Genomic DNA, 14,442 nt, shown 5'->3' with positions numbered 1-14,442 from the left:
TGGCACTTTCTTGACCACACATGATACATCCACAGTATGTGCAAGCCAATAAACTTTCTGTTTCTTATAGCTTTACTTGAGCCAACAAAACTCCTTTGTACCACTGGAGATTAAGCATTCTTTTTCTGCTACAAATCTTTATTTAAAAACATTGGTGTGTTATGTTGAAGAGGATCTGCAGTACATCTTTATTCTGTAAATTGCAGGAACAACCCTTTACATTTGTACTTTGGCTACCATTCAATGAAGCTAGGCCTAAGTATTCAAGAAGAAAGTAGTCAAAATCATGAATAATGCTGCTGCTGTACTTAATTCACTTCCAACCATCCTTATAAATTGTTATGATACTACATACTTTTTAGAATAGAGAATATGTTGGGACGATGCATGACACATAGGCTAAGCAACATGCTACAAACTTTTGTATTTTAAAAAGTGATAAAGCAAAAAAACATGTATATCAAATACTAGATTAAAGAATGATCAAGTGCTTCCATGTTCTAGGGGGACTTGTTTATGTAATAGCATTGTTTTTATTACCCTTATAATGAATGATATAATTGAGGAACTGAAGTGTGTCAAGCCTTACTCCACCATTCATTTGTCCCTATTTTGGGTATCTTACAGTTCAAAAAGAAAAAGGAATTATCAAAGGTATAAATGGAAGCTGTATGAAAAATATAGATCTTTTCTTCTCCTAAATCACTACTGCATTCTGATATGGCCATGACTGAAATGAGTATTAATTGGCTTCTGGATTTATTTGGGTTATTTTAAAGGGAAGGAAAGAAAAAATTCAGTATCAATCCTGCTTTATAAATCCACAGAGCTTTTCAAAGAGGCAGCATAGTCTAGCAGTCCAAGTAACAACCTGAGAATCAGGGGATCTTATACCAGTTGTGACACTAGGCCTGGACTCATTTTAAAAACCTTAGGTATCTCCACAGAAGTCTGTTCTGCTGGGAACAGTGGAGAAAGTCAGTGGAAAAAGATTGGTGCCTCTAAAGAATGACTCAGGCCCGCCAGGACGTGAATCACCCTCTGGAGGTGCCTGTTTCCTTTCACGGACCATAGAGGGCACTAAGGATTGCGAATAATGTTCCTAATTTAAACACCTAGTTAAATGCGAAATTGAAGTACAAGGAACCCAGACCTAACAACATATCCTTAGATGAATCAGCTCCGTGCTCTTATGCGTATGTAGGTGATAATATTCATTTACCTTCTTAAAATATTTTGAAGTTGTTGAATAAAAGAAGCAGTGTAAGTATGAATATTAGTTTAATTTTTAGGATTCAGATTCAAATTTTTTTGATTTTGTAGGAACTTGAATTCAATATTCATTTTGTGCCTATTATAAGGCCATATGCAAGTAATGGCTCTAAACACAAACTTCTCAAATTCGAGGAGGTGGATGTGATTCTAATATTTCTTCTTCTATTTGTGGTCTGACCCCATTTGCTATTACAAAAGCTAACTAGAATTTGGTATACCTAGTGGGTGACTAGTCATCTCCAAAAGCTGTGTACGAGCAAGTGCAGTTCATGGCTGCCTCAGCAAAGAAGCCAAAGATGAGGAGACTGAATGACCTTTAAGTCTTAAATGAAGTCCTTTTTAGAACTTAACTATGTACACTCTAAGAAATGTAGCCTGCTCTGTATACGCTACATATGCTTTGAGAAGAACTAAAGAACCAGAGCCGTACTTCTATCTACTCCATCACATTTCATAAAATAGAGCTGAGCATAGTTATTATTTTTATGTTCTTTTTCCCAAGAGCAATAGGAAGTAATGATACTGCTTCACTAAGTGTCTCTAATTGGAACTGAACAGATGTCCCAGGATGGTGCCTGCACGAACCGCTCTACTTGAATCACTGTATTCTGCATATGGTGTAAAACTGAGGTCCTGATACTTGCAGTGATAATAATTGTACTATGTAGTGTTTCAGTGCTCTGAAGTGTTCATAACATAGTCAGGAAACACCTCTTGGTACTCTCACAGATGTTCTAGTGTCCTTGCTAAATTCTAGTTCAAGTAACCACTTTCTCCTGAACAAAATTTCCTTTTCACAGCTACAGTGATTTTCATTTCCTTTATAGAGAGTACAACAAGGATGCCAGGGGATCCAGAGTAACAGTGAAGTCCTTTCCTTGTAGGATATACTTAATGAGTCAGGACTGTTCTCATAACAAAGGACCCAGATCCTACTTTGTTCTTGAGCAGTCAGACCTATATGTTGTGGTGCAGTTTTCCTGTGTGTCAGATGGCTGCCATTTTACTTCTGAACATGGCAATGTCTTTTTGCTTATATGTGTTTATAAATATTTTATAAATTATTGTTAGCTCCCTGCTGATGAAAGACTATATAAATCTTCGGTGCCAATAATGAGTCCCCATTTCAGTATTAAATTAAGTTATAAAAGTAGCATATATACGAGTCACTGAGATCTGAAAGACAGCCAGCACTGTTGGTTTGCCCTGCTGCTCCCTGCTCTGTCTTAAATGTAACGAAATTGTTGTCAGTAGAAGCAGGAGTTGGTACCTTATTTGAATTCTTAGTCCTACAGAATGGAGTGCTAGCAGTCTGTAGCATTACGTGTACATCCCTGCCTTCTGCTCGGCAGGGAAGTCTTGTCTTTAAGAAAACAGGAAATTCTGATGTGTTCTGTTATCTGCTTTGTGTGCTAGAGTTAAAATAGGTAAAATTAAAAAAAAAAAAGGCTCTTCAGTTCATTCTTTGGAAAGCAGAATGATCAAATATAAAGGAATGTTGCCAAGACTAGAATATCTAAACATCAACCAGTCTTGACACTGTTTCATGATCTGAAACACCTCAGCTTCAGGACCACATGTTTAAATGATAGTGCATGTTCAAAAGACATTGAGAAAAAATATGTGATTCACTGCTATGGAACTTGTACTTATTTCCTTCTGATTCAACTAATAGGAAACAATGTTCTTAGACATGGCCTCACAACTGTGATATCTTGCTGACTTAAATTTGCCTTTGTCATAACAGCACTGGTCAGTTTTGCAAAACATATAAATGTACGCTTTTGAAATTGAGACGTTAATGACATTCATATGAATCTGGGTAACCGCCAGCTTGCCTATCTTTGCCAGTGCTGGGTCCATTCCTAAATTTCAACCATATGGAGTATACACTTAGAACAGGCATCAATTAGCAAAAACAACCAACTAAAACTGTGTAACACAGATTGTCACCAAATACTGTACTATATATCTGATTTATTTGAGGACCAGCTTGGCAGCCAAGCTTACACAACTCATGCACCTGAAAATTGGTGTCAGGATATTTCATCCCTGCAAGAAAATCAGGTGCTTCTTCCTTAACAGTTTCATCATTCTGTGGCATACAACACAGTAGATTTGAACTCTCATCTGACTTTCTTTCCTGTCAGTAGTAGAAAGACTTTATAGAAGAGATCAGATATATTTTTAAAGGCGGAAATATTCCTTCCTACATGCATGATTTTTTAAGAGCTCTTCTCACAGAATTGACATAGGAATTTATTCTGTACCATCCAAAGGCTTATGATCATGCTTGCCAGGGAGCCAAGGGCAGGCTGCTCTGTGAGGCAAGGTGAGCCAGGAGCCTGTAGTTGTGAGACTGGTGCAAGGTCAAGCCAGGAAGTCTAGTGAGCAGGTCAGGGTCAGAGTCAGGATCAGGGAGCTCAGGCAGAGACTGAGGGTGAGAGCCTGAGGTTAAAAGCAGCTCTGGAGCGAAGGACCCTGCTTCCCACAGCTTTTTTTCACACTGCTCTTTCCACACATCTCTCTGATTCAAGGCCACATAACTACATGAAACCAGCGCTAAGCTTAAGCCATAGGCACCTAAACCCCTGCAGGAGAGGCCTGCTTGGGCCTCTGACAAAGCTTGATGTGCCCTTGACTGCATGTCTGTTTAGTTTGAATTAGACTCACTTTAATTTCTAGAAAGAAGTCAAGATCCACACCTGTGATTTTGCACATGGTCAGATGAGCTGTTCTGCCCATAGCTGATCCAGGTTAAGAAGCTGGCCCCCAGTGCTGCTTGCTAAGGTTTTTTGTCAGGGGCACTGTCCAGCTGGACCTGGATTTGTAACTGCTCTCTAACACAGTTCTGTCAAAATTAACTGGTTTAAAAACATCAACTAAAACATGTTTAAGATAAACTGTGTTTAAGATGTGTTTAAGAAAAACTGAGTCATTTTAACAGAACTGGGTTAGGGAACAATTACATATGCAGTGTATGCACTGGCAGATCTTTAGGGGAAGCAACCTCTTAATCCAAATTAACTATGGCTAGGTCAGGATGCCTAAAATGTGTCCTTACTTGAGGGTCTAAAAACCCTAGTTTTGGAAGTTAAGACTGGAAGGTATCTTCTGAGAGAATTAGGCTGATTACCAGCATTGTAGGCAACTCTGTCTTCTAAACCCTTTCATAAACTGATCAAGTTCAATTTCTAAATTATTTTTTCCTGTTGGAGGTTTGTGCAGAATTTCTTTATTCTGAAGGTTAGTAATATGCACATTTCTGATCTAAATAATAATAAACATTTTTTCTTATGCCAGCATTGCCTTCTAGTTTCAAAGAATCACAAAAACACAGAATGGTTGAGGTTGACAGGGACCTCTGGAGATGGTTTATTTCAACTCTCCTGCTCAAAGCAGGGTCGACTAGAGCAGGTTGCTGAAGGCTGGATCCGGATAGGTTTTGATTGACTCCAAGGTTGGAGACTCCACAACCTCTCTGGGCAACCTGTTCCAGTGTTTGATCACCCTCATAGTAAAAAAGCTTTTTCTTATGTTTAAATGGAATTGCCTGTGTTACATTTTGTGCCCAATGCCTCTTGTCTTGTCACTGGATACCAATGAGAAGAATCTGGCTCTGTCTTCTTTGTTGCCCATCATCAGGCGTTTATACACATTGGTAAGATCCCCCTGAGCCTTTTCTTTTCCAGGCTAAACAATCTCAGCTTTTTCAGCCTCTCCTTGTGTGAGAGATACTCCAAGCCCTTAACCATCTTTGTGGCCCTTTGCTGGACTCGCTGCAGCATGTCTATGTCTCTCCTGTACTGGGGATCCCAGAACTGGATACAGCGCTCCAGATGCGGCCTTACCAGGGCTAAGTAGAGGGGAAGGATCACCTCCCTTGACCTGCTGGCAATGCTCTGCCTAATGCAGCACAGGTTGATGTTGACCTTCTTTGCTGTGAGGGCACATTGCCGGCCCATGTTCACCTTTTTGTCCACAAGGACCCCCATGTCCTTTTTCTGCCGAGGTGCTCTCCAACTGGTTGGCCACTAGCCTGTACTGGTGTCGGGGTTGTTTGTCCCAAGGTGCACGACTTTGCATTTCCCTTTGTTGAACTTCATAAGGTTCCTCTGTGCCCATTTCTCCAGCCTGTTCAGGTCCTTCTGAATTCTTTTTTTATCCCTGGCATTCCCTCCTCTGCCCTGGTGTAGTTACGCAGTAGAGTTGCTTGTTTTTACTGGGCACTTTTAGATTTTGCTGGTAAGAGGAGCTCTTTACTTCCTCGTCATCCCAGTAGCACTCTCTCTGCACCTCTGCATCTCTTCCGGTTTTTAGTCCTTAGTTTGGTCATTCTTGACCAGGAATGATATTACCTTTTTCTTTCTATGTAATGTTATGATCTTCTCTGCAAGGGTAAAGTATTCCAACTTTGTCATTGGCACATTCCTTTTTATGGCAGGCTCATTAATAAAGATTAAAAGAGACAGATTCTTTAGATTAACCAGTCTCCCTAGAAACTTTTTTACTTTTATTTTTTAACATTAACTATTGTCATCTACCAGTTCTTTACCCACAATAAGCCCTACTTTTTCCAATTTCCTTTACGTACAGCATTTCTTCTGCTTAAAAAACAGTGTTTTTATCAAAAACTTCATTGGGTAATATGTATCTTTCCTAAATCTCTGCTTCATATCTCCTACTTCCCATTAAAAATTCTGTAAATTCTTAGAAGCTAAATAACTTGTGAAAAAGAACAGAAAAAGTGTGAATGACTATTGGAAACTTTTAAAGAACATTTTACTAGATGCCCCAGAAGCCAAAAATTCAAGAATTGAAAAAGCAGATGACACAATCTAAAAAAAAAAATTAAAGAAAAAATTGAAGCAGCTATTTCAAGAATAACAAATATAAAGAAACAAAAAACTAAACATAATTCATATTGTAAATCAGAGGGTAGGAATTGCAGGAAAGTGGCAAAAGAAGTATAGGAGGAAGATCTTATAGCCAGCAGAGTCAAAGATAACAAGGAGTTTTGATTATATTCTATTCTAATAAAAGAATTGGTCCAGGAATGGTTGAAGTGTTCAGTAAATATTTATGATATGCATCTGGAGAAGAGTCTTATTCATGGCCTAATATGTGCATGCAACTTCTTATAAAAGGGTAGGTCAGGTTTACATACCTCAATAGGACTTTTTTCTGGGGAAAGAGCGATTCTATAAAGAGGTTGGTTCAAAGAAATCTTGTGGCCAGGATTAAACAGGAGGTAGAGTAGGTGGTCACAGGGGATTTCTTGTATTACATATTTAGTGAATATGCTATGAAATCAAATCCAAGTGATTCTAGTGGCGGTGAGGCGAGTTGATGGTGGCACCTGAAGAAAAATTTTTCCTCCTATAGTTAGTTTTTATTTCAAATTAGAAGATGTAATTTTATCACAATTGCTTTTGAAACAGTCAATAGTATTTTACATCCTTCAGATTAAGGGAAAGGAATGTTTTTGGTATTGTGTTTCTCTTTATTTCCCAGCAATACTGTCTTTCATCTAGCTTGGATGATGAGGTAAGTGTTCATGCTCTCTGTCACAGCTCTCCAAAGTGTTTTCTCTGTTATTTTACACATTATATTATGTTTGCTGGAGAAAACCAATGGCTTTGGTGTCCAATTTGAATGGAAGCATTTCAGAATGTGGTTGAAGACCACAGCTTCAGCTTAACCTGTATGTTATATGGATACTGAATTACCTACCCTCACATTTTGAAAACCCTTCAACCTAATATGATATCATGTTCTGGACTGTGAGACTTGCCAGTAAACTGTGATTAACAAAGAAACACCTGCATAACTAGGACTGTTTTTCTCTTTGAATTTTATGTTTTTTTCCCCTCAAATTTACTGTTGAAAAGGGAAGCCTTTTCCTCCCTGTTCCCATCAGGCATACATTACAGGGGAAATCACAGCAATCTGTTTTCTCTAAGGAAAGTTTTCACTTCATCAAAAATACCAAGGAAGTAATCCAAAAACAGAGGGCACACTTTTTCCTGCTCTGATTCAAAAACATTTTTCATATTAGTCACAGTCCTTTTCAAGGCAGGGAGAGGCAGAGGCGGGGGCCCCCTTTTTCATCCTTAAAACATCTTGAACCAAACAAGTATGTTTATACTCAGCCCCAAAGTTTAACTACTCTGTGCTTGTTGTGTTTATTTAAATGGTCAAACATTTCCACTGGAAATTCTGCTCTCTCCATTTTAGAGTGGAGAACAGAAAGATGTGTCAATTCTTGTGATTCCCACAAACTGCCCCAATAATTGCACTGCCCACTCCAGTAATGGAAAAAACAGAGCGCAGGCTCCTTTGTTAGATGAAAGATATTCATGACTCCTGTACCAGTTCTGCCCTGTTGATGCTGATACTGAATTTCCCATTGGCTTGACTGCAAGGAGAATCACACTCACAGAAATGACAGTGAGAAGCGTGATGCAAATTTTATATCCTCAAAATCATTACTTAAATCTATGAGAGGAGGACACTGAATTGTTTGGCTTTTTAGCCAAGACTGCTTCTTGATTTTACACCACTGGAGAATCTGGAGAGAAAAGTTGAAGGGAGAGGAGAGGGCTTTCTGAATTCTTTAGAGATGATTGTGTTGAATCTGCATGTTGGGCAAGCACTTTACAATATGCCCCTGCCTCAGGGAGTTAACAAATTAAAACATAGATGCACATGACAAAGGCAGGTAAAATGAAGAAGAGAACTTATGCCTTGCACTGTGCTTTCCTCCAAAAGCACAGAACAGTTGTATCCAAATCCCCTGTATCAGGGATTCAAATTAGATCCCTTAATGCTAGCTGTGAATGACTGGGAGCAGATATTCTCAGATATTCTTTGCTCTCGTTAACCTCCCTGTCAGTGCCAGAGCAGTGTAAAATAGCTTTAGTGTAACTGAAGATTGGGCTGCCAGAATGGTAGGTTTGTTGCTTCTTTCATAGCAAATGCTTATATTAATTTACAAACACTCTCATAAATCGCAGCTGGAAAAAACTGCGTATGTTAAATATCTTCACTTTGCTGCCAAGTGGTAGAAGCTGGGGCCTTACTGGCTATTTGCCCTTTGGAGAGAAGTCAGTAATGTGATGTCTGGATATCTTCCAAATATAACTTCTGCATTTACACTATATACATCCTCTGTGAGAGGTGCTGATAAACCACACCCAGACAATTCTGTTTTCTAAGGAATCTTCAGTCCTGATTCCAGTCAGTTCCCAGTAAACAACTTTTATCAAGACTATAACTTTCTGTCAATTCTAGGCTGTGCGGAAGTTCCCCACAAAGAGTCTGCATTGTAAATAAAGCTTATGTGACCCATTGTGCTACGTTTTTGTCTCTTACGCTGTTTAGCATCTTTCATCCTCAGTTGAGAATGCATTTAAAATACATTTAACACAATGTCATGTATCAGTAAAGATTCCATGAAACAGTATCAGTTTGCTGCTCACTTAAAATAATTTTTGATCATCTTTCTTTCAGATCCTTCAAACATAGGCCAGTTCCCTAATGTGGTCAGTAAATATGGAAAAGAACATGAGATTCTGTCATTTATCTTCTGCATTAGATTGCATCCATTTTTTCACTGTCTGTGAAATGTTTCCTTGTAGGTAGGTTGCACTTTTCTCATATATTTGGCTTTAAATGCAGAAACTTCTTTGACTCTAAATTAGCGAGGAGTTTTCTCACAGCCCTGCCCCTCTACTGACTGGGGAACTCTATAGTGAGGGTGCTATAAAATAATGTGTGTTGATGTATTGTTAAAGCTCTAATTTTAATAATGCACGAGGTAGGAAGTTTCAAATTTATTTATTTTCAGAGACCTTTCTTTTGTCATCTTTCACTTTTACACCCTGATAGGGCATTGAATTACATAATCCCAAAATATGAGATACCAAGATACAATGTGATGCAGTCAAAACTGAACTGCACTGTTGTCTGTATTGAGCCATGCAGATATATAAATATATGTATATATACATATATATACACACATACGTACATATATATAAACACACACACAGTAGTGTTCTATCTTACTGTATTTGTGGATGTATGATCATGCAATATAAAGGAACACAACAGTAATGTCTATCACAGGTATTTTTAGAGGCTCTTAGAATTATGGTATGTGAACGCCAAAGGGATTAGATTTGATGTCTATGCAGAACGTGGTAAAATAAGAGGGAACTTAATTCTATACATACAATTCTCAGTTACACTGGGGCTTCTTTAAAATGGGCCTAATTGTATCTATATTTATGCCTGCTTTAAGGTCCTCCTATTCTGCCTGAGTGATGTAAAGGAACCAAAATGTTGATAAGTCTTTCTTTGTAGTTAATATTACCACCCTTATGTTAAAGGTTTTTACTGTTTCCATTTTGTTTTGGAGGGTGTATAATTACTTATTTCTTGCTTGGATAACAATTACAGCATAAATACAGTGCATTAAATAACCTCACAGGCTCCTGAAACTAGATACAGCTCAGACCACTTCATTTTTCAGACCCGTTCAGTATTGCTTTAGCTTTATTTATATGAATCCTTTTCAGTTATGATTTGTGGTGGTTTAGAATGTTATTCTTATTGACCAAAATTCCTTCAACCGTTGCATTTTACTTTTCCTCATAAAAAATAAAGGACAACATAGTAGAATGCTTTCTTTTTACAGTCTACACTTCTTTTTATTTATTGATTTGATTTCTGCAGCACCAATTTGATTTCTTAGTGTGTAAGGATAGGTTAGTGTCTCTTTAAATCACTTGTGAACCTTCTAATAGCACCCTCTGTGTTTATAGAAGCTGCCAGAAACCAGTCAGAGCAGCAGCGTGCCCCTAGCTATATCTTGCATGTTTGTGTATTATTTAGTAAGTGCGGTTATTTGGGACTCAATTATGCTGCATGGTTTCTTCATATTGTTTTTGTTGTGGAACAAGTCAAAGACATGCATAATGACCCACAGCTCTGAGTACCTTTCAGCATTTAGCTTGCCGAAAGCCTTCAAGTTTTCAGTACAGTACTTCAGTTCATCAGATTTTCCAGCTATGAATGCTGCTATTTACATATTCTCCCACAAAAAATAAAGACACTCTAGGGAGCCATGTTATGAAACCCCACCTAGATTGTTCTTCATATTTCCAGCCTCTCCATCCCTCAGGCCTCATCCTCTTTGACTGCCTGCAAGATAAGAGGGACTATGCAGCATGCCTGGAATGTTTCTAAATCCAGGAACTAGTGGACCACGGAGGGAATCAAATTCCAGAGCCTAGGGCCTCTCATAAGGAGTACTCTGTTATTCCTGAACTTCCAAATATTTTGGAAAGAGTCAGATTTGGGGTTCTGCTCTTGGCCCACAGCAAATGTAGCAATAAAGTACAAGAAATGTAAAGAAGAAAATAAGGAAGATGTAGTTCCTTTGTCTAAGTATTGTAATTGTGAAAGCTAGAAGATTTTCCCCTTCAAACACAACTGCATCTTCACGAAGAATGTATATTTAATATGTCAGTATTTTCTGGTTATTAAATACAGTGCAAGATCTCAATGTTCAGCTATTTAAAGAGGAAGGTTCTAAAGGAAATAGAGTTTCAATCAGTGTAAAAATGGAAAGTGCCCATTCAGGGAGGCTGTTGCATTTTCTATTTTTTGTGATTTACTCTTTCTAGAGCATGTAATGCAGTGGTGAGAGACAAGTGATGCTGTGTACTTTGGTCCAATACAGCAGATATGCGCTGAGACTATGGAAGTTACAGGCTTCTTTGTGATCCTACTGCAGTATCACACTTAGAAATGATTCCCCTTTCATAAGAGATCTAGTTAAAACTTAGAATTTCCATTTTTCTTAAGAGGCTTTACAAAAGCAAATAATTATGTGGCTTCAAAGCAAATATATTTTGTATAAAACAGGAATTGAGAGGAGTACAGTTTGGGATAGTTTTTATTTAGGTCAATTTTAAGAAAGTATACTGAGGTTATTTTCACCTTTTTATTAGTTGTGCATTCTTCCATATGACAGAATATGTACTACTACCACCAGTTTGTCGAAACATTTTTATTTTAAAATCTTTAGTGGAAGCTAAAGCACCCGATTTCCTAGATTAAATTGTCACCATTTTTTTGCCAACAAAGCAGCTGGATACTTGGAACTTGTCTGTATATGAGTGTTAGGGTAAAATAAAGTGGGATAAACCTTACTGAATAAATCTATTTATGCACAAATGTACTGTGTAAACAGGTTTTCTTGTTTATATAAGCTTCTTCCATAGTGGATTAAAGGCAAAAAAAGCTAAATTTGTCTTCAATGCTGAGAAGTTTGGAACTCAGTCCTTTGACAAATGGTTGTCAGGTGAACTGATAATTTTTGTGCCAGTTTAGCTCTCTGGCCCATTTCACTGCTATGCAGACAAATGCCAGCACAGGTGAAGTGGCAGGACCTGTGTCTTACCCTTCAGCCATTGCTTCTCTTTCTCAAAGTTAGAAAAGTTCATTCAGTGCATCCCTTTCCACCTTCCCGGGCATGAAGAAAGAGGGGCAGGGGAAGGATTGCTGGTTTTGGCAGCAGCGGGCTGTTAAATTTGTTTGGCTGTAATGTCAAAGCACGTCTTCAGTAACCTGGCCATGAAATTCCTTTGCCATGCAACAGCTTCTAGTGGCCCATCTCTAGACTTTAAGGCATCCATGGGATCTGACACCGAGAACTGACAATCCTTAGTATAGACCTATGTTACAGTATCACCTGCTTAGCCTTTCATGTAGCCCTGAAAGAGTGAAAAACTTCTAGAAGCTCCTATTTGAATGGGCTCTGCTAGGCATCATGATATCTACAACCAGCACTTTCAGCACTTCCAAGCAAATGAGCAATGTTATCAGCAGTATCGTGGAGAATAGAGAAGTCTCCTCAGGCAGGACTCTGCAACATCTTTTTCTTCTTTTATATGGTAGACTGACTGAGGAAGGATCACTTGCATTTTGGTGCTATGCCAGGAAACAGCTGTGCCCTGAGAGAGGGACTCCATCCACCCATCTACACTGGGCACAGTGTTAACTCTTTCTCGCTACAAGGGACTTCTCTCTCAAGCTGCTGGCACTGCATCCCTCCAGCTAAGCATGGGCCCCCTTTCTCCTTCCAGAAACGGAGAAATGTCCTGTCCCTAATGGTCTTCTATCCCCTCCCTGTCCTGAATCTGATCCCATTCCTAGATGGTTTTACACAGGCTATTCCCTACTTCGTGCAGTGGATTTTTCTTCCTCTGCTTCTAATCCAGCTGTACCTCTTTAACAAGTATTGGTGAAAGGATTCATCTCGCCTGCCTGCTACAGCTGAGCTAGTTGCCCTAGTATCTCATTATAGCTGCTGGAAAGAAGTAGCCACTTTAAGGGTGCAATTTGTCTGACCTAACTCATACATTCACTTTAGGATTAGATGAACTGTAAGCCTGGAATTTCCTAGTTCTTTTTGTAGTAATGCTAAACAGACCTTATGTGAGTAGATCATCTGTAAAAATCTACTTACAGTTCTGTTAATCCCAAATGTATGTGCCTTTCCTCTCATCCCCCTCCTTCTCATGCTGTACCATAACAGCCCTCCCACACAGAAATTACATGTCTACTCCTCATCACTCCAGAAGCATATGTGGGTGCTTCTGGCCCACATACTCTTCAAACTGGGTACCTTAAAAATCTAATATGGCAGCCCTCATGGCAAAGAGAATGGCATCCTGAACACATTTTTCCTCCAATATAAAATGAATTTGCACTATCTAGTTTTCATGACTAGATTATACTTGCTTTTTGCGCTACATAAATGTTTAGTAAAAAAGATTCTCTCCTTGACTTCAGAAATAAACACACTTTTATATTGTCTATGTTTTGTGCTTCAATATAGACTTTGATATTTTCTTTGCCTGCCACTTTCCAGAATGACACTGTGCTTATTGGATTGTATCATGAACTACTAGGTATTGGCTAAACAGCTTTGAAAGCAATTTATAAACCAGAAAGTAACATCCAGGAGAGCCTTTATAAATACACAAGAGGATCTTTTCATTATACCTGGAAATTAAAAGCATTTGTATTGAGATCATATGGCAGAAACTAGGGAAGCAATTTTTAACATGCATATTTGGTTAACCTGTTTGCCTGTAGAGTAAAATACCAATGAGGAAGGCAAAAATTTGTGATATAAAAAATAAACATCTCAGTTGTCTTCCAATAAAAAACAGTTTATTAATGGCAACATTCTGTGGGTAAATGTCTATATGGATTTGAGTTATTGCACATTACATAAAAGAGAATATTCTGGTCTCCCAGGCCAGTGCTGTCCCACATAACAATAAAATTACGTGGAGAATGCTGCAGCATCCTGGCAACAGAATCTCCTTGGAGTCATACGATGAGGAGGTGGGATTTTGTGCTCTCATGCATATCTATGAAGTAGGCACGGGGAAAGACCTTTACCAGCTACAGGAGCATCAGGGCGCCTGTCAAATTGCCTTTCTAATTATTCTGTCTCTAGCACTATAACTCCTTCATGTGTCCCATTCTCATGATTTGCCCCTCACAGGCCTGCACTGCACGGGGTATGCGTGCTGTCGTGACCTGTGACATGAACTGCTGAATGACCCATAGCTGTAAACTGGGATGTGTATGGCAATCTTGTTTTGGCTTGCTCTCACTTTTCTCGTATTTCTTGCACAGAAAGTGTGTTTGCATCATTTGTGAAGCTCTTCATGTTAGCAGTAAGCACTGTAAAAGTAAAAAGATGCAAATTAATAGGTAAGCTAGCAATATTTTTGAGAACCTCTCTCAAAGTATCATATCTTGTAACTTCTTACTCAGTCTCTCGTCCAAAACCAAGGAAGCGCATAGGTCCAGGGCCTATGCATCGGAGCTGCTGTGCCTCACATGAAGGAAGTTTTTCTATATGCAAAATAATTCTTTTAAAATGTTTCTGTAGGCTCTTAATCTTTTGCTTCAGAATATCCCTGAGGTAGCCCAGGAGATGTTTCTATAAGTAACTCTTGTTCCTGGTGTATATAATTCTTATGTAACAAAACCACATTTTTCCTTGGGACTTTGAAAATAACTTTTCTCATTTTTGCTTTGTTTGGCACTTGCATGGGTAAGTGTCTGAAATATTGT

This window comes from Apteryx mantelli, chromosome Z (genome assembly GCF_036417845.1).
Source record: "Apteryx mantelli isolate bAptMan1 chromosome Z, bAptMan1.hap1, whole genome shotgun sequence".
Classification (NCBI taxonomy): domain Eukaryota; kingdom Metazoa; phylum Chordata; class Aves; order Apterygiformes; family Apterygidae; genus Apteryx; species Apteryx mantelli.
Note: the sequence above shows the minus strand (reverse complement) of the source record.